Source organism: Dermochelys coriacea, chromosome 4, assembly GCF_009764565.3.
Source record: "Dermochelys coriacea isolate rDerCor1 chromosome 4, rDerCor1.pri.v4, whole genome shotgun sequence".
NCBI lineage: Eukaryota > Metazoa > Chordata > Testudines > Dermochelyidae > Dermochelys > Dermochelys coriacea.
The window spans coordinates 76,930,057-76,957,690 of NC_050071.1; the positions used below are offsets into that span (position 1 = coordinate 76,930,057).

A 27,634-nucleotide genomic window follows, 5' to 3' on the forward strand; every position below is an offset into this window, starting at 1 on the left:
TATAAAGGATTTCTGTTTTGCATGTGATTTTTTTATATTAAATTGTAAATGGCCTGTGCAAAACAGCAACAAAGTTCCATCTCTGGTATTGCCAAGGGAGTACTCCTGATTCTCCATCAAGTTCAATCCTGTATGGAGAGTAATGATAATGCTTTTTTATTTTCAAGTTGGCACAACTCAACACTATGACTTCAAAATTCTTCATTCTGTAGGAAGGGAAGTTTAATGTAAGGTTACACATGATGAGGCACATGGAGGTTTGCTCAATTGTTACAAAAATGCTCTCTTTTATAAATAAAGAATTTGTATTCTTTATTTGGATCAGGACGAACAGAGCCAAGAATCAGGTAAGATGCTGCTAGTATTTTAACAAATGCCTCCCACAAAAATATTTCTCTTTAACTTGTGAAAAACCATGGGTGTGTTTGCTCAGGCAGTAAGAGTGGCTAACAGGGCTGGCCTTACTATGAGGCCAACTGAGGCGACCGCCTCAGGTGCCAGACTGGGGGTGGGGGTGGTACACTACTAGGACCCAGAGTGTAGAAAATTGTGTCTGCTGCTGGTGCATATGTATTCTCTCTGATGCACAGAGATGGTGGAGTGCTGTGCTGGAGGAAAGAGGGCACAAGAGACATAACAGGCAGGCAGGAGAAAAGGTGAAATGGAATAACAGAAAGCAGCAGGAACTGCAGGGAGAGAGAGGAGGAAGAGCCTCTTATGTGCCTCTCTAGCACCCCCAGGAGCCTGGACTGATTAACACCAGCTTCTCAGGGAGCTTCCTGTTTCCTGCTGCTTCCCTGAACCCACTTGAGGAGAACAGGCAGTCAACTGAAGTAGTCGGAGCCAGTTAGGCTCTTAAGACCCTGATATCTTCCCTCACTCAGGTCCTGCTATCAGCATGCTTGTTTATCCCCTTCAATTGAGTGTTGAGAGCCACTATCGTGGGCACAGAACAGCAGTCATGAGTGAAAGAAGAAAATGCCCCTTTGGGGCAGCATTCCGAAAAAGAAAGAAAGCAAAGGAAGCTTTTCTACCTAAGCAGGAAGGAGCTCTCCTGAGATACACAGACACAAATGTTCATGGTAAGCCTTCTGGCCCCAGTGAGTATGTGAGTGGTGAGGAGATGCCTGATCTTCCAGCTTGTCAGAGTGCAGGTGACCTGGCAGCTACTGCAGCATCCATATCTCCATCTCAAATGGATGTAACCACACACATTCCTGAAGAAAAGTGTAGATCAGAGAAGAGTGTGGTGGAGGCACAAGAAACAGCTGCTGCTGAGTTTAGTGCCTTAAGTCTAGAAGATCCAGGACTGTGGACCCACCTGACCAGTAGCCTGAGGGACTTCCTTGTACTGCATGGGCCGCACCAACTGAAAAACTTCATGTTCCCCAAAGACAATGCAAATAGAAGTTTCCATCAAACACATTACTGGCGTGAAATCCCCAATGGTGACAAAGAGGAGAGGCCATGTCTTATGTACTCAAAACCCCAGAATGCTGCATACTGTTTTTGTTGCAGACTCTTCCAGTCTAATGTTCCAGCCACTTTGGGTTCTACAGGAACAAAGGACTGGAAAAATCTGGCTAGAAATCTGGCATACCGTGAGAAGGCAGCAAATCACCAGAGAGCATTCCATAGGTGGAAAGATCTTGAAATGAGACTAAGGTTAAAGGCCACCATAGATGATCAGCATCAAGAGAAGATTGCATCAGAGTCTCTTTACTGGCAAAATGTTCTGAAAAGGCTCATTGCCATTGTGAGACTGCTTGCTTCCCAAAACCTAGCACTGCGTGGCACTTCAGATCAGCTGTATGTGCCAAACAATGGAAACTTCCTTGAAATTGTGGAGCTGATGGCTGAGTTTGATGACATACTCCAGGAGCATCTAAGAAGAGTCACCACCCAAGAAATGTACATACACCACTACCTTGGAAAAACAATTCAAAATGAGATCATACAGTTACTGGCAACAAAAGTCAAACACAAGATTGTGGCAGATCTGAAGTCAGCAAGATATTACTCTGTTATTCTGGACTGCACACCTGACATCAGCCATACAGAACAAATTACTTTGATAGTGCATTTTGTAACAACAAGAGAACCTAGTGAAAATATGCCTGCAATGGTGACTCTCAGAGAGCATTTTCTAGAATTTATTGACATTGATGATACTACAGGAGCTGGTATGACAAATGTGCTTCTTAAAAAGCTGGAAGATACAGGAATCGCGATAGCTGACATGAGAGGTCTGGGCTATGATAATTGTGTCATCATGAAAGGAAAGAACAGAAGAGTGCAGACACGGATCTGAGAGTTAAACCCTTGAGCTTTTTTTGTCCCATGCAGTTCTCATTCATTGAACTTAGTGGTCAGTGATGCAGCATCAGCTGCTAGTGAGGCTGCTTTATTTTTTTATGTAATTCAAAGCATCTATGTATTTTTCTCTGCATCAACTCATCGATGGCAAATTTTGAAGCAACATCTGGGAACATCCTCTCTGACACTGAAACCACTGAGTGCCACATGATGGGAAAGTTGAGTGAAGGTGATAAAGCCTATCAAACACCAAATTGGGAAGATAGATTATGCCCTGGGTACCATTACGGGGGATAATGCTATGACAGGAACTGTTTGTGGGAGAACAGTGGCAGAGAGAAATGGAATCACCAGAAACATACATAACTTCACATCTCTGTGTGGCTTAGTGTTGTGGCATGACATACTGTTTGAAATAAATGTTGTAAGCAAGAGACTCCAAGGCGGTGACCTTGATATATCTGGAGCAGTGGAACAACTGGACAAAGCAAAGTCATACCTACAGTCTTACCAGTCAGATGAGGGATTTCAAAACGTTCTGAAGAGTGCACAGAAATTGGCAGAGGAACTTCACACTGAAGATATTTTCCCACCCATTCAAGAATACAAGAGTCACTGAAGAAGAAGACATTTTGATTACGAGGGATGGGATAATCCCATAAGAGACCCCAAACAACAATTCAAAGTTGAATTCTTTAACCAGGTGCTAGATTGTGCAATATAGTCAGTTGAAGAACATTTCATGCAGCTCAAGGAACACAGCAGTATATTTGGGATGTTGTATGATATTCCCAAACTCCTCACTATACACGAAGAAGACCTACACCAGCAATGCAGGGCACTAGAGATAGTGTTGATACATGATGAGATGTGTGATATTGATGCGAGTGATTCAGGTGATGAACTGAAAGCTCTTTCAAGATACATTTCAGCAGGATCAACTCCAAAGGCTGTCCTGGAATATATGTGCACAAATAAGATGACCACCCTTGTCAAGGTTCCTTCCCCACTCTGAACTCTAGGGTATAGATGTGGGGACCCACATTAAAGACCCCCTAAGATTATTCTTACTAGCTTAGATTAAAAACTTCCCCAAGGTACAAACTTTGCCTTGTCCTTGAACAGTATGCTGCCACCACCAAGCATTTTAAACAAAGAATAGGGAAAGAGACCACTTGGAGATGTCTTTCCCCAAAAAATATCCCCCCAAGCTCTACACACCCCCTTTCCTCGGGAGGCTTGAGAATAATATCCTAATCAGTTGGTTACAAAATCATCAAAGACCCAAACCCCTGGATCTTGGGACAATTGAAAAATCAGTCAGGTTCTTAAAGGAAGGATTTTATTTAAAAAAAAAGAAAGGTAAAAATCATCTCTGTAAAATCAGGATGGAAAATACTTTACAGGGTATTCAGATTCAAAAGACAGAGGATCCCCCTCTGGGCAAAACCTTAAAGTTACAGAAAACAGGAATAAACCTCCCTTTTAACACAGGGAAAATTCATGTAAAACAAAAGATAAACTAATCCGCCTTGCCTGCCTTACCTATACTGGTTGTAATATTGGAGACTTGGATTAGGATGGGTTGGAGAAGATGGATTTCTGTCTGCCCTCTCTCAATCCCAAGAGAGAACAACCACGTAAACAAAGAGCACAAACAAAAACCTTACCCCCACCCCAAGATTTGAAAGTATCTTGTCCCCTTATTGGTCCTCTGGGTCAGGTGCCAGCCAGGTTAGCTGAACTTCTTAACCCTTTACAGGTAACAGGATGTTGCCCCTGGCTAGGAGGGATTTTATAGCACTGTATACAGACAGGTGGTAACCCTTCCCTTTATATTTATGACAACCCTTTTTCCAAATGCTTTTGTTGCTCTGCGCATACTTCTAACTCTTCCTGTAACAGTTGCCAATGGAGAACGCACTTCTCCAAGCTGAAGTTAATAAAAACACATCTACACTCCGCAATGACACAGGAGAGGCTGGTCGGCCTTCCAACCATCACAATAGGGCATGAGCTGGCCCAGACTGTGGACCTTCAGGAAGCAGTTCAAATCTTTGCAACCAAGAAGGCACGGAAAGCACCACTTTGATTATTCAAACAGATAAAAATGCCAGTGTTTACTATGCAGACAAGAAAAGTTACATTTACTGTTCAGGCATTTGAAAGTTAAGTGTTACTTAAAAATGTTGAACAAGGCATTTTAAGTTGTTAGTTCTTCTTTATTGGGGTAGGTATCAGAGCAGTACCATGAGAAGAGTAGAACAGGAAGAAGGCAGAATTGAGACCTTTCAAAGTTTTGGCCCAAGTGAGGGGGAATGGGGGCGTAATTTGAGCTCACCGCCTCGGGTGCCAAAATGTTGTGGGCTGGCCCTGGTGGCTAATTAATCATTTGTTTTCCTAAAACAAAACTAGTGTTTCATAACCACGACCAAGAGAAGATGCTGGGCTGTGGGCAAACCAACTAATATAAAGCTACACGTTGCTGGAAATTTATACCTGGTTCCTAAAAAGAATATACTGAGTACTATCTGCAAGCCTGTACTATTGCCTGGGTATAATGTGTAAAATCATATGAAGCAATAGTGACTGCTGGAAGAAAATATTAAGCAACAAGCATAAAAAGAGAACAAATGCAAAACAAGCACGTTGTTAAATTGCAACGTATGCATATGTCAGCTTTAGCTCATACCACCTTAACTTAAACATACCCATCTTCCTCCCAGTTGTCCATGTTTTCACAAAATTTTGAACCACACATTTCATTAAGGTTGAAAGAATAGCTATTTTCTTTTTGTGGCAGACAGAACTCAGCTTGAGTGCCTGACACTTCTGTTTGTTTTAAATATGAATCTTATTTATTTCCAAGGCACATTTCACCAATCTCTGCATACCACTGTACTGATAACATACTCATTGCTAAAGTAGGTTTTCACCAGAGTCTGTCTTTGGACTTCTTAATATCTCTCTATTTCTCTGTGAATGTATTTATGATAATTTCAGATTGAAACGTCAACCTTTAATGCACAGAAAAATACAAATTCTCTCCCTGCCTGCTCAAACCCAGACATCACTTATTCTTTCTTCACCTCTAAAATAGGAGAACTGCCATCCATTTCCTATTACTGTCTTTACCCAGCAGCAACACTTCTCTGCCTCCTGCTGTCCTGAGACTTCTCTACCTGGGGGACCTGTTGTAATAATTGGGGCCTACAAATATACGCTGGCTGTGAGCTCAACAGCAGAAAGTGAGTGAGTCCATAAAATGTCACAATAACCTAAAACAACAAATGTTGATTTGTACCTTTTCCAAAGTGAGTTAGACTGAATCAGTACAAACAAAAAAGGTTACAGATATAACTTAAGGACTGTGTTAAAATCATGCCTGTTAAACAAGAAACATGTGGAACCGGAAACAAAAATTGGTGTATCAGAAAATAGGCCAAATTAGTGGACAGAATATGGACGGGCTATTCCACCCATCACTCCCTTTTGGAGTCCTTAAGAGAAGAGACTTTGAGGGAAAAATGGGCTACCAGAGCTAGTTTCACCATCATGCTGACACACCCACCGTTTCCTGAGACCCCAGACCTTTGTCATCCTGATCCTGAGAGATGTTCTGATGAGATCAGTCCAGAGGAAGAATGCTGATGATGTTGCCACCACTACCAACTTTGGCTAAATCCAGGCCACCACCTGAGATGTGACACTTTGTCATCCCCTGGCCCTTGTGTGTTCTTTTCTATCTCCCCTTATTTTTTTTCTTGTCTAGCTTCACTTATTTCTTCTCTTTTCTATCCTTCTGTAAGCCAGTGGCAAGAAAGAGGCAGCTAAATGCAATGCCCTAAACAGCGCAAGTTTGATGAGCAACATTAAAGGAACATTAAGGATGCAAAGTCAAGCAAAGTGGCCACCTGTGGCAATGTTGGTTTCAGGAACTTTACCGGCATCACAAAGAAACTGTGACAGAGGGCAGGGATAAAAATCCAACTTTCCAGGTGTCATTCAGCTGACAACCATGAGACATCTTCTGTCTTCCTGCAATACTTTGCCTCATTCACTACACACTTTCCAACTTCTGCAACAAATGAGGCAGGGATCCTACAGATCACAGCCATCTTTACTACAGAACCATGATTCATTCCCCAGAGCAGATCTATCCTGTAATAATGTAATGTGATGTAATGTGTTATAATGTGATGAAAGACTGTATCATAATGCATACACACAAAAAGGCCAAATTAAGGTTTCACAGGCAACCTTAATTCTTGCATTTCCCAACTTTTGAGCACTTGATTTGCAACCTGGTGTGTTCTTTTAATGTAGCTTTTTATATATAGATTCTTTCAGGGAAGTCACTAAGAAAAGTGTAATTTTTTGTCCCTTACAGTTTTAATTTCTTCCAAGTATTCCATTGGGGAAATTAAAATGCCAAAACCATAATGTTTATGGATCCAGTCCTGCATTCCTTAGTCAGGCAAAACTCACATTGAGTTAAAAGGGAATTTCACCTGAGTAATATCTGTAGACTCTGATCAGACATGTAATTTTTTTTTTCTTTTCAGGCTTGGAGAAAAAAGGGTTAAAGGCCTTAATCTGATGACATGTGAGACCTTGTTATCTTCTATAAAGCTGACTCTTTCTTTAACCAAACATTCATTTTATAAGAGGAGACTATCAGAGAGCCATGACTGTAAATAAGCTATAGCTTACTTACCTCAGTGCTGACTAGAGATGGGTTAACTACTAGCAGCAAGCAGTTTATTTAATTATTTAATGTAACATCTGTAAGATGACATCATAAAGGGGTGACTTAGAAATATATGAGGTTGAACATTTGAAAACTCTTCTGGTGGGGCAATCTGTGGTGGTGCATTTTATTCCCATGTATAGTATCATATAGGGGAACCCATAAAATCATGGTATTTAGAGATGGAAAAGATTCAATAGAGCATAAAATCCATCTCTCTGCAAAGCTGGATATGGCTTCCAATAAATATAAGACAAGATTCTCAGCTTGTATAAATCAGCTTAGTCCCACTGACATCCATGGAGCTACATTGATTTAGACCTGTTGAGGATCCAACAATACTACATATTAAAGTGATAATATATTTGATTTGTGCCTTACTACTTCTAAAGAGATATGTAAGTTACACAAGCATATTTTGTTTTTATCTAAAAAAGATTACAATTTGGCCTGCTTTAGTTTCTAGCTTCAACAAGACCAACCCTTGCAATTAAATTATGATTCAATAAATACACAAACTGTATGGGAAGCTTCAGCTCTCTGATTACTTTGGTTAATTTATAAGAGATAATTTTTTTCTTTAAAATGTACAAGTCAGATAGGAAAGGGTGAGATGATTGTCTTCCAAGTCTATGTCATATTAAACTTAATAGAAATTTTGCTTTTAATATAGATCTTCCAAGAGCATAATCTTGTTATTTTTCAACTGTTAATATCTGTTGCGAGAAGCTCCTGGAAAATTGTTGCAGACAGTTGGGGGCTAGACATTGAGTTATGATAAAACATGTCAGTAATATAATAAATAGTTGACTTTCTTCAGAGATATTTTACAACCCATGTATTGATAGCAGGACATTCTATATTTGAGGATAAGGACTATATTTGCTTTCAGCGTTATAGCAGCACAATAGTTAAGTTTGCGTCGGCACCTTCATGTGGGCTAGATCCACTCCATATGGAACCAGAGTATCCATTGTCTTTGATTTGGCCCAAATTCCTGTATTTTCCACTTTTAACAATAAACTGCCAAAGCTGAAAAGGATTCAGCTCAGGAACACCTGTTTTTAGCTTAGAAATGCTACTGAATTAAAAAATAAGGCCCCAATTAGGCAAACCCTTATAATTATGCATATACTTCCTTTTAATCATATTACTAGTTTCAGTGAAGTCAATGGGACTACTCAAGTGCTAAAAGTTAAGCTCATGTTTATTTGCAGACCTAGAGTACATATGTGTGTATAATATAAGTATTTCAACTTTTTTTGTTCTTTTATAACTCAAACACAATACTTATAAAAAATATTTTGTAGGGCCTTTATTTATTAGGTGAAACAGACAATTTTCTAAGTAGAAAACCTCCAGATAATTAATGCTAAAAAATGTCTATTCAGCATGATGAGATGATTTTTGATCCTGTTAAACTGAATTGTGGGAGCCACCATGATATATGGCTCCCATATCCTTAAAGTTGGCCTTCTACAGTAAGTTCTGTAATATATGTTAAGCAAATAATCATAATATAGTAATGATTCAATTATTCATGTTATAGATTAATATATCAATGATGATTTCCACAATTTACTGTAGTATCTGCAGAAAAGATTTAAATAAAATTAGAGTTGCAATACAAGTTTATAAGAAGCAGTAAATATGCTTGACAAATCAAGCAAGACACCTGAGAATAAGCATAAGGACTGTAAAAATAATGTGCGCAGAAGCTGTGAATCCATCAGCATAACATAAATTACCCTCTCTCCACAAAGTCCAGTTACTCAGGCCTTTTACAGGGACAAAAGCAGCGGTGTGGAAGATCCCACCCTATGAGCAAGAAACTTTGCTCCCCTTATGCAGGGTCTTGGGTGAGTGGATTTATAAACCAAGAAGTCCCATAATTACCTCTTCCTGCTCACTCTGGCTTGTCTCCAGTGTCTCCCTCTGGACCAGCCCATTTGTAGCTGAGGTAGAGGTTGCCTTTACAATGGGAAGGGGATACAGTGTCCACTCTGCTTACTCATCCACTTCCAGCCCTACTACATAGGCCCAGCATGGTTTCTAAATGCTTTGGAGGGTCATATGTAGAATGTTTCTGCATCTTGATGTAAACTACCCTTGACTGCCACAGTGTCAGTCCTCAAATGAAGTGTGGGCCTGAGAAACAGCTGATAGTACAGTTTAAGAGTAGAGCTAGCAGAGTATAGAATAAACTATCAGTAAGTAATTCAAATGTGTTATTTCCATTTGGGGAAAAGGTTGAGGCTTACGTTTTGCTTTTTTAATTAATATTTATTTTACCAGCCTCTAATAAAAATATTGTAATTTGAATGCTTTTCTTGGACATAAATAAAAACTTGTCGCATTGCTGTGATTACTTTCATTTTCCCTGAACTTAGACTTGTTTTTTTCTCCAATTTCACATCAGCCATGGCAGAGTGCCCCAACATTTGTATAGTACCAAACAATATACCTATGTATAAATATAGTTTAATGGAGCCATAATCATATGTATGTGTGTGATAAATAAAGTGGTGGGGTAGCTCCCGTTGATGGACAACCAGCCAGCCAATTAGCTGTAAAATCGCTCTGGGTAGCTGTTCTCTGCTTGCTTTACCTGTAAAGGGTTAACAAGCCCACAGGTAAAAGAAAACAAGTGGGCACCTGACCAAAAGAGCCAATGGGAAAGATAGAACTTTTAAAAATGGGGAAGAAACTTTCCCTTTGTCTGTTGTTCTCTGGGCTGCAGGGATGCGGAGCAGAAATGGGCTCTCCAATCTGCCCTGGAGGAAAATTCCTTCCCGACCCCAAATATGGCAATCAGCTAAACCCTGAGCATATGGGCAAGATTCATCAGCCAGAAAATTCAGATTTTCAAATACAGAAAATTCTTTCCTGGGTAACTCAGATCCCATCCATCTAATATCCCATCTCAGGGGATTAGTCCTATTTACCCTGAATATTTAAAGATCAATTACTTACCAAAATCCCATTATCCCATCATACCATCTCCTCCATAAACTTATCAAGTAGAATCTTAAAACCAGATAGATCTTTTGCCCCCTCTGCATTCCCTTTTTGAAGGCTGTACTTCTTTGAGATCCCCATGCAGATGTCCATCCCTATTCAGTAATGCGTTTAAGCACACACTTACATTTAGAATAGCATTTCTCAACCAGTGGCCCGTGTGCCACTTGCGGCCCAATCAGCACACAGTTGTGGCCCATGTGACAGCCTCAGGGCCACAGAAGTGGAATATATATTGTGTGGATGCGGCCCACAAAACACACAGAAAGGTGCATATGTGGCCCACAATGGTCAATAGGTTGAGAACCACTGGTTTAGGCAGATGCCTAAGTCCTTGTGAAAATCAATGGAACATAAGCAGATGTTGATTTGCTTTTCTGAATTTGAGCCTGAGCAATATTTCCTATACTTAAAATGGAGGATAATGTTGAAACTGCTAACATCTTTCAAAATGAAAGACACTTTTAAAGTGCTACCACCATATGTGATTAATATAATTTTATTTTATTCAGAACTAAATGTCATCTTAAGACCAGAGTTGTGGTCTGCAAGTGCCCATCCCTTTAAGGGAAGTTGGTGAATGTTATTAATAGCTGGATCTAATCTACAAAGAGCTAGGAGTCCATGTACAAGGCAGATAAACACTATACATTGGAACAATTAAGGATAAGCTGTGACAATCAATAAGTACAACACTGTGGAGGTACCATGCCTTCATAATTAAAAAGTTAACTCAGAATTATATTTGCCCAAGTCTTTCAGACAGCTCACTTTTCATATTATTTTTTGCTTGTATAAAACAAGATATTTCATTGCTGTTCCCTTTTACATCTGGAGAAGTTCACTGAAGTTCCTCACTACAACATACCATATATTGCAAAAAAGATATAACCAAAAATACATTAATGTGGAGAAGAGAAAGATCCTACATTACAGACAGAGCTATCCCACAAGACATCTTTAGTAAACTTTAAAAGAAATAATCTAAATAATTGTAAAGCACCTGATTTGTATGTAGTTTCCACAGAGTAACACGGATGTGATGTTACCTACACTATCTCCATCAAAGACAACTTAGAATGACTTTTGTGAGTGCTGTGATGTCATACGGCCAATTTCTTGCCCTACCTGCTGTGACGTTACATCCCATATTCTTTATGGAAATATGCTTATGATATGGATATGGCATAATAGAGGTATATTTTATATAAAATGGGTCTTGTAAGGTATCATTGGAAAGGTTATAATTTACTGAATGTGATTATCCAATTTGAATGCATGTATCATTTCTGTATCTAAAATTAGGAATATTGATTATGTAACAATTACAACTGTGTGTGTATTTGGGAGACACCCACCAGACAACAGGCCATTAGCCTTAATGGGCCATTAGCAAGAAACAATAAGACTTTGAAGATACTAATCTCTCTCCTTCCTGAGAGGCATCTTGGGATGTAGCTGTGACACTACTCGATAAGGGGGTCCTATCACCTGGCACTAAACACCATCTTGGACTTCTAGTAATTTTCCACTAAAAGGAGGGGAGGTCAAGACTGAGAAACAAAAGATTCCCGCCTTACATAAATCTTATTGAAGGCTGGGGAGTAAGGCAAACAGGAATCTTCTCCATTTTCTTCCTGTCTTTCCAAGAAGAAAGACTGCTGAAAGTACCTGAGGAGACAAAGGAACTGAACTGAGGGAAAGGCAAGGGCTGAGTCCAGACTATGACAGGAGTCTAATCTGTAAAGAGAAATAATGGGAACTCTAAGCTACAGAAACTCTGCAACTTGCCTAAAACAACATTTAGGCTGAGAAGTTATTTCTTGAAACCAGACTCTTTAAGATCTTAAGCTTAGTATGCGTGTTTTGTTTTATTTGCTTGGTAATCTGCTTTGTTCTGTTTGCTATCCCTTATAATCACTTAAAACTGCCTTTTATAGTTAATAAACTTGTTTTTGTTTATTATTAAACCCAGTTTGTGCAATTTCTAACTGGGTGGGCAAGAAGTTGTGCATATCTTCCTCCACATTGAGGGAGGGGACAAATTTATGAGCTTATGTTGTATAGATTTCTCTACAGTACAAGACAATATTATTTTGAGTGTACTTTCGAGAGGGGTGCTCCACTTGAGTGCAGGGTAATTTCCTAGCTGAGTCTTCTCATAGAGAGCTGCTTGCAGACTCTGTGTGATTCTACAGCTGGTGCGTCCCTACCTATGCATGTGTGCTGCCAGAGGCCGGAGAGCCTAATTCAGCAAAACCAGGAGACGGAGCCCAGGCTAGTGGAGCAGGTAGGTTCAGTGAAATCCCAGTACATCAGGTAGCATCCCAGACAGGGGGTATAACCTGTCACACCTGCATCTTCAGCATGCATATAGGGCAGACAGAGTTTCCTTTAAGAACCCAAAGAGAAAACTGGATCACTGTCACCTGAGTGACAGATAGGCAGACTGAATGGGCTGAGCAGTCCAAAGGGAACAATCCTAGATAACAACTCTACTAAAGGAGTTGCTGTTCAGCCAAACATTTCCCCCATTCCAGGAGGCTGGTGAGGCACCTGGGGGAGAAGATGATCCCTCGGCAACTTAAAATTAGCCATCTCAGCAAAATAATTTATGAGTTGTTCCCATTAGGGCCATGCTCTGCTCCTCTATACTAGCCACTTATGATAGTCCCTATCTTTAGCAACTGTATAGAACCAGCTGAAGACATGGGATCCTTACACACATTCACATCACCATCCTCAGAATTGCTTGGCCCTAGGTGGAGCCAGTATACATGAAACTGAAGAGCTATTGAGCACCATAATGATGCTTAAAATAGTCGCAGGATCTGACCCATAGAGATATGTAGAATGACATCTGAAGCAAGGCAAAGACTCCACCTAAACAACAAAGGGCCTTGTCCTGCAAGATGGTAAGCAAGCTTTAATTATAGTCAGTTGGAATTAAAATGGTGCTCAGATGTTGCTCAGCACCATACATGACACAATGTTGAGGCATGTGCTCAAAATACTGGCATGTTTTTGTACTGATATCCTTTGCTGCCTGTCCAAGCAGCTGCAGTGAGGTGATAAACGGCAGAGTTGGCAAAGTCCTTTCCTGCAAGAGGTAACTGAATTTACCAAACCAGTTTTATGTTCTCTAGTAATATATATAAATATTTCTACTGCATAAGGTAGGAAGAGATCTTCTGAAATCAAGAAATACAATGAGATTCACAGACTAACCATCATGCTTTTTAGGACATTAAAGTTTTCAAGATAAATACTGCCTGTGAAGTCAGCATGGATTTGACTTCTGTTTACATGATAACCTAACCCATTGCATCATTAAGTAAGTATATTTTTCACCTCTTAGAGCTTGATTGCTGAGGTGAATGTGATATTTATGATCCACAGAAGGAACTTTGGACAGCCTAACTATCTCTAATAGGGGCTATTTTTAAAAGGAATTTTTAAAACAATTATTGAGTTGGAGAAGATTCACACAAAGCTGCCAGGGCATGGCACAGGCTCTCAAATGATTATTCAAAAGGATTTGAAGTGGCCAAACTTTATGTACACAAAAAGACTGAACATTTCTTGTTTCTGGGTCACAGGCTATCAAGACCTTTGACCTACAAGCTATAGATCTCTTACGCAGGCAAATTACTTACACTGGACTACTTCATAAACAACAGAAGCTTTAAGTGTCCCACCAGGCATTACAAATAGGGTGGAGTTATCCATTGCTGGATTTTATTTTATGGAAATGAGCCTTCCTGGGAAGTCTACTTAAACCTTTTAAATAATGCTTGAGTAGTGACTTTACAACAATTGTATTTAATTTGTGATGAGAAGGAATGGTTCCAAGTGTTGTTTGTCTATAACTTCACCTAATGAAACTCCTCTTAATTCCAGCACTTAACCAGCAAGGAATCATTAACATTTTATTCAACCAGTTGCAGCTCTCTATTTCAACTTTAACAAATATTACTTGCTGGATGAAAAGGGGCAGTCTGTCAGTCTTGCATCTGTCACTTCGTATTAAGTGATTTTCATTTTAGCTGAGTTCTGTGTTTTTTGGAGGTTTTTTATTCCATCTCTATAGTCATAATTAAAGGTCTGTGAAGTCTGATGCTGAAGCAAGAGAACCACTGAATGAAATAAAAGCTGGTTAGAATTTCACTTTGCTAGGTCTGCTTTATTTATATCCCCACTGTGTTCTGAAGAATTTTACAAGTGTTATTTACTAAACAGCCTAGAAGAAGATAGCAGTGAGTTTAAAAACGATCTAGAAGCTTGCGTGTTCATCAAAAAATGGTCTCCTAAATTTCTTCATTTTACTCCAGCTATTATAATCTGTCACTTAAAATGATAATGGTTTATATATCTCCAGATGTTATAGTAAGATTTAACATGGATGTTCGGAATAAATTATATAGTCTTCTTTATTATTTCTCCGACCATCTCAGTTATTATTATGAACCATTTTGACAGCACCATATACTCAGAGATTTAGAAAACATAGAACAATTTGTAGTCTAGTCTAATTTAAATAAAGACAAACATAATCATAGGACAACTAGTGAGGAGCAAGAGAGTCTTTGGGCTACTAAGAATGAGAAAGAAGGGACAAAAAGATTTCCAGAAGGGTGAGAGATGGGAAAAGAAAGTTATTTAGACATATTGGAATGGGGATAATTGAGATGCAGGGAGACAAGACATGAGAGAGTCAGGAGATGAGCTGGGAGTGGACGAGGATTTTAGCAGTGAAGACAATAAAAAAGGGGTAAATTTTTGAGATATTTAAAACAGAACATGTGATAACACACGATGAGGATAAATGGAGAGAAGAGCCAAAATTATAGGTGAAATCCTGGCTTTATTGAAGTCAACAGCAGTTTTGCCATTCACTTCACTAAGCCCAGAAGTTCACCGTACATGTCTGGGAGCGTATGGGTCAGAAGGACAGGAAGGTAGTAGAATTGCCAAAAAGAGACAGAGAAGTGGGAAAAAGAAAAGACATATTAAGTGGGATTAGTAGAAATTAAATTTGGGAGGAATTAAATTTGAGATGGCAGCTAGACAATGGAGAAGAAATATCAGAAAACCATTAGTGATGCACGACTAGATGAAGAAATGGATATCAGGGGCAGATAGGTTGATTCTAGAACTAAAACTTTCCTCCAGTCCGATACCCTTGACCTTTTTCTACTTTAAACACCTTGATCAGCCATCTTACTAGCCCCCTTCTCCTCCATAGCATTCCTCTTTATCCAGGATGTTGCCAACTTCTTTACAACAAAAACTGTACAAACATTCCTTCTTCTCCTCCCTCTTTCTTAATCTCCTTGACGAGAGAAAGAGAGAGGGGGAAGGGTGGTGGTGGGGAAATCAAGAAGAGAATTCTCAGGGAAATGAAAGGCTTATCTACCTGGGAATATTTTACCAATTATGCCGGTATAATTATATTGGTAAACTGATATAGTGATACCTGTATAATTCCCCAGGTGGACACTTTTATTCCAGAATAGGAGTGGCTATTTTTGGCTTAGTTTATACCCCTTCCACAGCATCCTAACAAACCAAAAAGGGGAATTATACCCATATAAATGATATTGGTTTAAATTCACACCTTAGCTTATACTGGTATAACTTTCTCATGTAGACAAGCCCTTACACATATATGAAGAGAGGAAGATGAGGCCCATGTAAAACAGATATTGGAGGAGGTATCAGCAAGGCAGGAGGAGAAACATGAAAATGCAGAGCAAGAGGGGTCAAGAGAAGAAAAAGCATAAAAGGCAAGAATGTCAAACACCAGAGACAGATCAAGAAGGAGGATAAAGAACCATGTTAGCAACATAAAAAGAGGTCAGTCATATGACTCAATGAATCTTCACTGCCCCTCCCCCCCCGTTTTTTCCCCACTGCTCTTGATCAGCCTTCCCCATTTAGACATTATCACTTGTTTATTGTCTTCTTCCCACAGCTGCCTGCTGCCATCACAGATGTACAAATTTGGTATCATCAAGCAGCTCATTCATTATTTTAAAAGGTAGCAATGTATTGCATGAAAGATTCCGACCATTGGTCATCATCAAGAAGAGGTAAAACAGACCAAACATTGCTTTTAAAAACTATAAATACTTTGAATTGTTGAAAGAGATTAATGAAGAAAATATTTGGAAATGTATAATTAGACAGACCTAAATCCACCAGATTTTATTTTCAATTGGCTTTAACTTGACACTCCTGGTATCCTATTATGCCTTTTAAGTCTCAGTTTCTTTGTTATTTATTTCAATTAGTAATAAAGAATGTAATGCTTCATTGTATAAAACACCCCTCTGTGAAGGGTTGGATCACAGAAACCTCCATGGGGCTGCCAATGGATGTGCCAAGACTACTTCTGCCCTTGCTTTCCCTGCCCGCCCAGCTTGGGACCTCAGTGCCCTGCCTGGTTTGAGCCAGACCCGCTAGCCTGCTGCTAAGGGTCTGAACCACGTCCCCTAACAGCTGTAGGCTTAAACTGAAAGCAGCTTAAGAAGTGTTCCTGTCTTTAACACTCAGATGCCCAACTCCAATGGGGTCCAAACCCCAAATAAACCAGTTTTACCCTGTATAAAGCATATACAGGGTAAACTCATAAATTGTTCGCCATCTATAACACTGATAGAGGGATATGCACAGCTGTTCTCCCCCTCCCCCCGCCACATACATACTCTGGGTTAATTAATAAGTTAAAAGTGATTTTATTAAATACAGAAAGTAGGATTTAAGTGGTTCCAAGTAGTAACAGACAGAACAAAGGAATTACCAAGCGAAATAAAATAGAACACGCAAGTCTATGTCTAATACAGTAAGAAAACTGAATGCAGATAAAAATCTCACCCTCAGAGGAATTCCAGTAAGCTTCCTTTTGCAGACTAATCTCCTTCTAGTCTGGGTCCAGCAATCACTCACCCGCCCCCCCCCATAGTTACTGTCCTTTGTTCCAGTTTCTTTCAGGTATCCTTGGGGATGGAGAGGCTATCTCTTGAGCCAGCTGAAGACAAAATGGAGGGGTCTCCCAGAGGTTTAAATAGACTTTTTTGTGTGGATGGACACCCCTCCCCCGTGTAGAATCCAGCTATAAAATGGAGTTTTGGAGTCACATGGGCAAGTCACATCTCCATGCACGACTCAGTATTTACAAAAAGAAAAGGAGTACTTGTGGCACGTTAGAGACTAACAAATTTATTTGAGCGTAAGCTTTCGTGAGCTACAGCTCACTTCATTGGATGCATTTACATCCGATGAAGTGAGCTGTAGCTCACAAAAGCTTATGCTCAAATAAATTTGTTAGTCTCTAAGGTGCCACAAGTACTCCTTTTCTTTTTGCGAATACAGACTAACAGGGCTGCTACTCTGAAACCTGTCAGTTTTTACAGGCTGCAGCCATCACCCACATGCTATCTTGAATGTCTCCAGGAAGACTTCTTATGTGGATTGGAGCCTTCCAAGATCCATTGTGCGTTAAGTGCTTCTTGATGGGGCACTTAACTTGTAAATTCCTTTCTAAAGAAACTGACCAAATGCCTTACTAAGGTTATTTAAAATCAAACAAGTATACAGCCAATATTCATAACTTCAGATACAACGACACATACATACTAATAGGATGAATATATTCAGTAGATCATAACCTTTACATAGATATGTTACATGGCATATGTAGCATGAAACATATTCCAGTTATGTCATATATATATATTCATAAGCATATTTCCATAAAGCCTTAAGGAGTGCACCATCACACCATCCTATTTAGGTTTTAAGATAAACAAAAGATGAAGACTTCAGCCAAAACCATGAACAAGTTTAAATCTGATTTATTTTATTGTTTATAGGATTAAATAAGGAGTTTGGCAAGTTTGAGGATATTTTCAAACTCTCTCCACAAGTGTCACTTTGTCTCTACACAAATCTAACATGAGGTACTGACTGGAGACCATGCCTGAATCTCCAGTTCTTCCAGCAGTTTACAGAAGTAAAGACCATATTTTGCCCTCATTTATACTACTTGCCACTTTGACTTCAGTGAAGAAATGAAGATAGAACAGGAGGATTCAATGAGGGTTCAGTGTAGTTAAAAGGACATAAGTAAAGGCAGGTTTTATCTTAAATTACCACCATTAAGCAGATGAAATTCTTCTGAGATCTATCAGAGCAATACCTTATGAGGCTCAATGCAATTAAAGGTATGTGTACCAATACCTGGGACAAATTTACATCCTTGCTTCTCTATGGTTAACAAAAAGCCAAGCGTGTTATCTGAGAATTCCTGTCAGGTGAATGATTCCTTGCCTTCTCTATTGAAAAGAGACATTACATTAGTTTGGAATGTCCATCAAACATGCATCAGATTAATCAGAGAATTATAATTATTTTCCTAATGCTCAAAGATATATATATATATAGATATATATAATGTGTGGTGTTAGTGATAAATCTTGTAACATACAGATATTCTCACAAGATGTATCTGATGAAAACTTGAGATAAATGTTGATAATATTCCTAGTAGCTATTCTGAGGAAGAGTAGTGTAAGGAATATAAAAAGGTAATACTTGTTTAAAATAGAAGCAAAAAGTCATACAAATAAAAGAAATAATACTTCATATATAATAATAAATATAATACATTGCATTTTTAGAGCACCTTCCATTTGAGAATCAGTACAGCCCCAGTTAATCACAGTGCTTAGATGGGTGATTAACTTTAAGTATCTGTGTAGCCCCATTGAATTTGCAGATGCTTAAAGCGAGGCATGTGTGTAACTGCTTTGCTGGATCAGGGCCTAAGTGCTTTACAAATCAATTCTCACAGAAGCATTGTGAGTAGGGGTCAAATTGGGTAAAAGTGGTGATGGAATACTTCCACGCTCCACTCATGTAAATAATCACAATGAGACGCCACTCTCAGTAGATCAGAAGTTAAAATGTGTGTGCTAACTGAGCTCCTTGAATTTGGAGCCCCCACATGAGATCTGCTAGTGCAGTGGTTCCCAAACTTGTTCCGCCGCTTGTGCAGGGAAAGCTCCTGCCAGGCCGGGCTGGTTTGTTTACCTACCGCATCCACAGATTTGGCCGATCGTGGCTCCCACTGGCTGCAGTTCACTGCTCTAGGCCAATGGGAGCTGCTGGAAGTGGCACGGGCCGAGGGACGTACTGGCTGCCACTTCCAGCAGCCCCCATTGGCCTGGAGCAGCGAACCGCGGCCGGTGGGAACCGCGATCGGCTGAACCTGTGGACACGGCAGGTAAACAAACCGGCCCGGCCCGGCCGGGCCCTTCCCTGCACCAGAGATGGAACAAGTTTGGGAACCACTGCACTAGTGTATGTCTATGCAGCAGTCAGGAAGCATGATTGTTGCATGGGTAGGGACACCGAAGCCAATTTTGATTGAGCTAGCTCTCTAAAAATAGCATTGTAGCCACAATGGCTTGAGCAGTAGCACAGGCTAGCCACCCAAATACAATAGTCGGGTGACTAGCCTGTTCCACCATAGTTACACTATTTTCCGTGAGCTAGCTTGATCAAAGCTAGCTTGGGTATGTCTGTGTGTGCTTACCCAATTGTAGGGTAGACATACCCCTAGCCATCTTGAGCATGGCATCCTCTAGATTGGGAGGGATGGGGGTGAAGAAATGTCTTCCAAACCTCACCCCCTTGAAGTGAAATGTTACTCCCAGTAAGTTGGGCACATCTGTGAACCTCCCTCTCCTTTCTTACATAAGGAATGATCTATCAATATTGACCTTTAAATTATCCCTCACTGGACATCTGAGTCAACCCGTTCCCAGGGTGAATGGGATAGCTCATAACCCTCTGCACTATTGTTCCTGGCTTCCTGCAGACTCATGTGGACATCTCTGCATCAGTTCATATTTGGGATATTTTCTTTACAACCATGACAGCTAGAGCCTTATAAATGAAAACTGAGGTTTTTTGAGGGGAAAAAAACCCAGCAGCTTTGAGAGGTGCAAATATTCCGTATAACCTCATAATGGCTGAATTTGACCCTGGTTGTGAGGTAGGGAAAGATTACTACTTGCCTTTTGTAGATGGGGAAACCGAGGCACAGGAACTTACCTTCACACAGGAAATCTATGGGAAACTCAGGAATAAAACGTAGACCCTCTTGTACATTAACCACAAGACCAGGCCTCTTCAAGGGGAAAGCAATATAAAGTTAGGAACCTATTTGCCCTACTACTCTACTTACTCACTCAAAGTTTAGCATCAGTACTTTCAGGAGCCTATCGTAATTATATATGTATCATAGCACTACAACAGGGTGAGAAACATGTTTTTATTTTCCTTTTAGAAAATTTAATATTTTCATTCTGTATCAGGCATAGAGGTATGCAAAGTTTATTTTAAAGGTTTTGAATAAACTTTTCCCTTCCCAAAGGGACAATGGGCAGATATACTGGAATTCCAGCAACAGAGAGGAAAATCCCATTTTAAGTAATCTTTCTAAATCTAAATGATCACAGAAGATCATAAGGTAATTTGCACAAGCATCTTAAATGAGTCCTTTGGCATTTCATGTCTTTGGTGCCTGGTACTTTTTTGGTTTGTATTATTTAAACTCACTTATTAAACATTGACCTATAATTTGCTGCTTAGCCCTGATTTCAAACAGATCCAATAAGATGATAGGCTTGTGGCTTTGTATTCATCAAATATTTCTAAGTAAAACAGGTAGGATTTGTGAAAATGTTCAATGGCATTTATAATGCCCTTTGAAAATAGTATAGCATGTAGCTGCAGGGTTTTAGCTAACAAAACTCCCTCTGATTTCATAAAAAATCTGTTAATCTGCAACTACAGTCTTTAGCAGTTGAACAGTCAATATAAATATATCTGTGTATGTATATGTGTGGAAATTATAATAATGTTTTGGTCTGAAGTAAGTATTTGAAGTCAAAAATTACCACAGCATTCAACAGCATTGACCATCAATGAGCAACACACAAGTTTGCGACATAAAAGGGGAAAAGACACAAGGTTAGAATAATATTTTCAGCTTCAATTTTTTGATTTTAACACCAACTTATGTTTGTGGCATTTTCAGAGTAAAAGAAGTTCTCACACTTTTAGGTTTCTTACTTTCAAATTATATTCAGTCCCTAAGCCTGACTTTTCATACAGTACATTTTACGTTAGGCTCACTGGCAATATGCTAGAAAAGACAACTACATAGATATAGCAAAATTAGATGTCTTACTGATCAGTAATACAAAAGAGTGTTTCTTTACATAAATTATATTTTGTTGCATTCTGCATAATTTTACTTACATGATTCTGCTTCATTTGTTCAGTTTTACATAGTCAAGATAAGCACATAAGAAAATTTAAAAACAGGATAATGACATCTATTATGTAATACTGGTAAAATATCACAGGAAGACTTTATTCTAAGGCTGAACAAGGACCTATATTAGAATAAGGAAAACAGTATTATTCTTAAAATTATCCCTTCCCTATCTCTGTTTCACTGCTGAGTTTCTTCCTAGTTCTAGCCCTCCCAGTCCTGCCACAGCTTTCAACAGTACGCATAATCTCAAACACAGAGCAACTCAGACAGGTTATTATAAAAGTATATATTTGTCCAAACTAATCTGCTTTTTCATCATATGCTATAATGCCCTTTTTCAAAAATAAGTTTAATTGTTCTTTGAATTTATATACAAACTGTGCTTCAATTGCATTCACATGTTAACTTAATCCATTTGTTTATCACTTTTAGAATAAAGAACATTTTCTAGAGTTCTAGAGTATTCATTCTTAATTTCTTAGTATTGGGTCAAATTCTGAAATCTTTACACAGATGTTTTTTGGCAGATGTCATTCATTTCAAAGTGGACTTTTGCTTAAAGGTAGCTGACAGAGTACCCTTGTTCTGGCAAAATTCCAAAATCAGTGAGTTAGCACTAAATAACTTAATCAGGACTTCAGGATTGAGGCTTTCTAAATTATGGTCGCTAATTTTTTTTACCTTAATGCATGCTAGTGTAAAAAGCGTCCCTTTCATTATCTTCAAACCAGTTTAACAACTTTAAAAGCCTCTACTATGTCACTTCAAAGAGTGCTTCCCCTGCCCACCATCAAGGGAGATCTCAGCTGTTCCTTATAAAACAGATTTTTAAACTCTTTCTTGCTCTATGCTCCTATCCAAAATATTAACCCTCCTTGCTCTTGTACAGTGACCGGTTCACTACCACTGTGACTGACAGCACCCCGGTATTCACACGTTCCACACCATTGTAATAATCCTTGTACAAAATATGCCTTGTGTGGTATCATTTGAAAACTAACTCCTCACTGGTCAATAATATCATGGAGCAATGCATGTAGCAACATTATATGTAAAGTTATGCAATCCCTGTGTACGATGGAATTAGCACATATTCAAAACCATACAGCCTTACCAAGGCAAAGCTCTCAAACAGGTCTATACTAAAAAAAGGAATGTGTGTTTTCCCTCAATTTACATACAAGTAGTAAACAGGGTCCTCTAGACAGTAGGGGGAGGAAATGGCAGAAGACAAAGCAAATTTGCATTTCAGCAAGCACAGGTGAGGAGAAAGAGCTTGGAGCCTCCTTTACCACCAGACCCTATGTGGTTTTCTTTACTGCCTGAATAAACTCAGAAGAATCTACTGCACGGGTTCCCTGGACTATAAACAGAGGGGTAGAGAACCCCAAGTTCTCTCTTTTTCACCTAAGGAGATAAAGGCACCAGCACTGTTGGGTCTCTGGGGGTGATCCTTACCAAGGAAAGGGTCAGTCACCATATTGCTGGAAGACTGTGGGTAAGAAAGGCCATTTTAAACAAAGCAGTGAACCAAAACTTGCTAGATTTAAGTTTTAGACATTTAGATGCATGTTTTCTCTTATTTGCTAGTAACCATTTCTAACTTTCTCTCTTATACTTGAATTCACTTACAATTCTATCTTCTGTTAATAATCTTGTTTGTTTGTTTTTTTAAATCAAAACTAATCCAGTGCTGTGTTTAAACAGAATTGTTTGGTAACTCCAATGAAAGTAGAAAACTGTTGAATATTAACTTTTTACAAGAGCAACAAACCTTTAATATCTGAACTGTCCAGGAGAGGGCTGGACAGTGCAGAACACATGTTTTTGGAAATATCTGGGACTGGGAGTATGTTGAGGTCACCCTACAAGTAGTAACCAAGACTGGTGAAAGCCAGAGTGTGAATGATTGTTACTGACAGGCTGCTGCTGTCAGAACAGCTGGATCAGGGCTACAGTTATACACACAGATGCTCAGGGTGTGACCTGCATATGTTAGTATGTTTGTGAGCAGCCCACATTAGGAGCTACAACAACAAAGCATTGTGAGGCACCCAATGCTACCAGGCAGGTGGTGACACAACCCCTCATTTGTCTGGACTAATCCCAGAATGTAACAATCACCTTCTGTGTTTTATAGTTTATTCCTTTCACTAATACAACCAAGTATTCTATTGCCATTTTTGTTATCACTGTGTACTGCGTTAATAGTTTTAATGGTTTTTTTTGTCGTGAACCCTAAATTATTTTTTTAATCCACATAGAAAAAGCTTGTTCCAGTTTTTGGCACAGATTCCCTAAACTGTTGGGTTTTTTGGCTACCTTTCTGTTCTCCAAGTTGCATTTAGCACCTGTTACTTAATCCAAATCTGTCAGAATTGTTCTTCCTGTTTTGTGCCTCTACAGGCCTCAGGAGATGAGGACACTAAGGGTATGACTCTGGCTCCAAGGGCTCAGGCTAAGGGGCTGTTTAATTGTGGTGTAGACATTTGGGCTTGGGCTGCAGTCTGAGCTCTGGAACCCTCCTATCTTTCAGGGTCCTAGAGTCTGGGCTCCAGCCTGACCCCAAAGTCTACAGCACGAGTTAAAGGGCTATTTAATTGAGTTGCACCAGCCTGAGTCAGCTGAGGGTTTTTAATTATAGTGTAAATATACCCTAAGAGGCTTTTTGAAAAGCCAGGACAAGCTTTATGGGATTAATAGAACAACATTTCCTCACTCATCCCCTCACTATCAATTGCAGGCCAGGCCAGCCATTGAAGGCTAGATGGACGTACAATACTGCATAATCATGAATTGCTTCACTGATCCAATGCCTATCAATATCAATTGCAGTCTTTCTATTCTGTGGCCTTTCTGTGGGCTATTGTGCATAAGATATATTTCAGCTTAGAATTAGCAAAGATGTCATGGTAAATTTAGGATGGGGTATAGAAGACAAGTTGAAATCCCCATGTACAGCAGGTACCTGATGTGCAACATGTCCCAGTTTTCATGGTTATCCTTATGAGTCAGAGCTACAGACAAGCAGAACTGCAAATCTACTACTTTTCCTGGTTGCAATATCTCTGGTGGATCTGATTCCCAGATAATTTGTACAATTTGATTGCTTTAATCACTGGCTCAAAGCCAATCAGAATTTAGTCCTTTGTGAGGGATTTTTATTGAATACCCATATTTTTATACCTTGTTTGAAGTACAGATAAGGATTCCCACCCCCGAATATTAACACAATGGAGCCTTCACCTGCTTGAGATCTAAAAGTGCTAGAATATTTAGTAAAATAATGAACCAAAAAAAAAGATGAAATGGACATCTGGTAGACCAACTTAAAGGGAATGAAAGTGTGTCCTTACTTCATGGGAGCCCTCCTCGTGCCTGAATCCAGAATTACAGCGGACTTTGCCTCTTGCACACCCCTACCACTGTGATCACTTAGATGGCCCCATGGTCAGCTGCCCCAGTCAGCATCTTCTCTCAACTTCCTCGCTAGGTCTTCTGTGACTCAGCCCTCCAGCCAAGTCACATAATAGTTCCCCTTCCCCTACAAGGATAACTAAAGGCCCAACTTATTATAGTTCTGCCTTTCTCTGCCTCAAGTCAAATCCTCTGTTTCTTGGCCCTACAGAGATTCTTTTGAACCACTTCTTCTCCCATGGAATTCACCCCTTTCACCAGGAACTCCAACAGTTTACCTCTAAGGCCCTCCCTGCTTTTTGTAGGTCCTAACTCAGGGCTCCCCACACAGGTCCCTATGCTGATCTCTGTGGGTGATTCAGCCTGACTTTCTTAATCTCTTCAGAGGAGAACTTCCCTTTCTGTTTAGTTCTTCTCCTATGTTAGTATCTCTGATTTAAGCTAACCCATGTGACCTAAGGAGGGATGAAGAAGCCATCTCAGTACCTTTTGGCAGCCTTTATTTTATTTTCCCTTTACTTCTATTTTTAGAAATCGTGTGCTATTTTTCACTAAGTTTCCTCCCTCTGAGTTCCCAGTTCTATTTAAACATAAAATCCTATTATTACATATGTAGTGCTTTCCCTGCTTCACCACCACAATGGGGGCCAGTCTGTCTAATTAAGCCCCATTACAGCTAGCTGGGGTCACTAATTAGTCCTCATGTAGTTAGGTTAGTGAGGTTGATGGATAGCTCCTAAGTCATGGTCAATACTGATCCCAGCTTGCCTCAAAGGGGCATAGGCAGCCAGCCTATGAGAGGAAGTTACTGAAAAGGCACAAATACGCTAAAAGCCAAGTTCAAAAGCAGTCCTTTGGTTTAATTGGTTCAGTATCCTACGCAGTTCACTTAGGAATGTCTCTCTTTAATTGAGGGGCTGAATTATTTTGCCTCTTATCTTCCCTTTCTAGCTCTCTTCTCCCACACAAGAAAGCATGAAAACATAAAAGAGAAGACTTGTTGACATAGTCTGGCTTTCAGTGATTTAAACATGAAAGAACAATACATTTGCCTAGTTGTATGTTATACTAAATCACAAATTTGAAAATACTTTTAAATACAAGAAAGACCTGCCATGGGTACTAAAATACTGAAGAAGCATCTCAACATATTTAGTTTGTTAATTTGTTTATCAAATCTAGGCTATTTTAATACTTTTGTCAAGCTTTCCATTGGTAAATCATTTTCCCCTCCCACATCCAGTGCTGTGGTACATTCTGTTTTCCATGAGAATTAGACCCTACAAATCCTGACATGTGTTGAGTGTTCTAATTCCATGGAGATCAGTGGGAACTAGTGTTAGTCAGCATTTCCAAATATCACACAATTATTCTTTTGCAGTATGTTGTGACAAAGAAAGTATCTAGACAGTAGGTTCCATGAGAAAATTCTCAGAGAAACTCTTCCCAAATGTTCGTACTGTAATCCAAGGTCCAGAGTGCTTCAGCCGCAGCAGTGGGAACTACAAGCTGTGCACTACAAACTGTTGCATGTTGGGAGAAGCTTTCCTTGAGCAGGTCCTGCAGGAAGGTGCTCCCTGGCCACATTTCACCCGTGATCCTCCCTAGCTGCCACTGACATGCAAGCTAAGGCAGCTGCACAATATCCAGCTGGTCCGCCGCCAAACTGTACCCAGAAAACACCTGTATGCACTTGTGCTTCACACCACTAAATTCCTCTCACTCATGTCCCACCCTGACACTAAGTGACGGGACATGCTGACACCCAAGGAGGGCAATGAACCCCAATGGGTCAGTCTGTACTCCAAAATGGTGCCATGGCCCACTGGGGATATAAGCTGGCTGCTCCTTCATGGAGCCCTGAGCATGGGCATGTACTTGGCACAATTCACAAACTCCCCTGACACCTATCCCTTCTGAGGCAAGAGGGAGACCCCAGTGCACATCTAAATAGGGTGTGCCAGGTTGCAGCCCCTCTTCTAACTCCTCCAGAACCTCTCAGTAAAAGTCTGTCTTCACTTTTCTCTGCACCTCCTGATTCACGCACACCTCATCTGTGGCCCCAAAGTAACAAGACCTCCTTGTCAACCTCCTCCTGGTGCTGATCAAGATGGCTATCCATCATACCAGGAGGAGGAAGCTGAACAGGATGCGTGTGTGGGGAGGAAGGTGCTCTGCAACAATGTGGCCTATTTTTGTTCTCGTCTCAGATCATGTCTCCAGGCAGAGTTCCTCTGGGTAGTGTCCATTAACTTCTTAGATGCCTTTGAGCAGCAGTGTGCATTGCTGGGGGCTCTCTGTTTGAAATCCCCTTCCAGTCACCTGATGTTTACTCTACAACCTACACTTCGGTCCCTGCTTTTTTTTTTTCCTCTCATTTGTGTCCCCATAATATCTTGTAGCCCACATTCACTGGCCCCTTCCCCCTGGCTAAGGGAGAGGGCCTTTAGTTATGGGTAGGGCTAGGCCCACTGTTTTACCCCAGACCTACACTAGGTGCATGCAGGAGAACTTCCTGGCTCCTGCCAGGAAGTATCCTCTACCCTCCCAGCTGGAAATTTTAACATTGAAGCTGGATGGGTAGAGGCAAGTAGAGAGGAGGATACCACTGGACTGTAATCCTGTTCTATATATCCTTACAGAATAAAACTTTGTTCCTGGTTGTTTGCCTGAGCAGGTCTGGTCTGAGGTGAATACAAGCTGGCACACAATGCAGAGCACGTTGAGGAACCTCAGGCCAGCCCCCAAAGCAGCATAAAAAACATTTAGCACCTTTCCCAGAC

General features: G+C 40.0%; 1 long non-coding RNA gene across 1 annotated transcript; it reads left to right on the top strand.

The window, feature by feature from the left end:
- Nucleotides 1–12,656: 12,656 nt before the first annotated feature.
- LOC122459875 lies at nt 12,657–16,327 on the top strand. Its single transcript, XR_006280832.1, has 3 exons — nt 12,657–13,193; nt 15,735–15,940; nt 16,059–16,327. It is a non-coding gene; the product is annotated as an uncharacterized LOC122459875 (long non-coding RNA).
- Nucleotides 16,328–27,634: the final 11,307 nt, after the last annotated feature.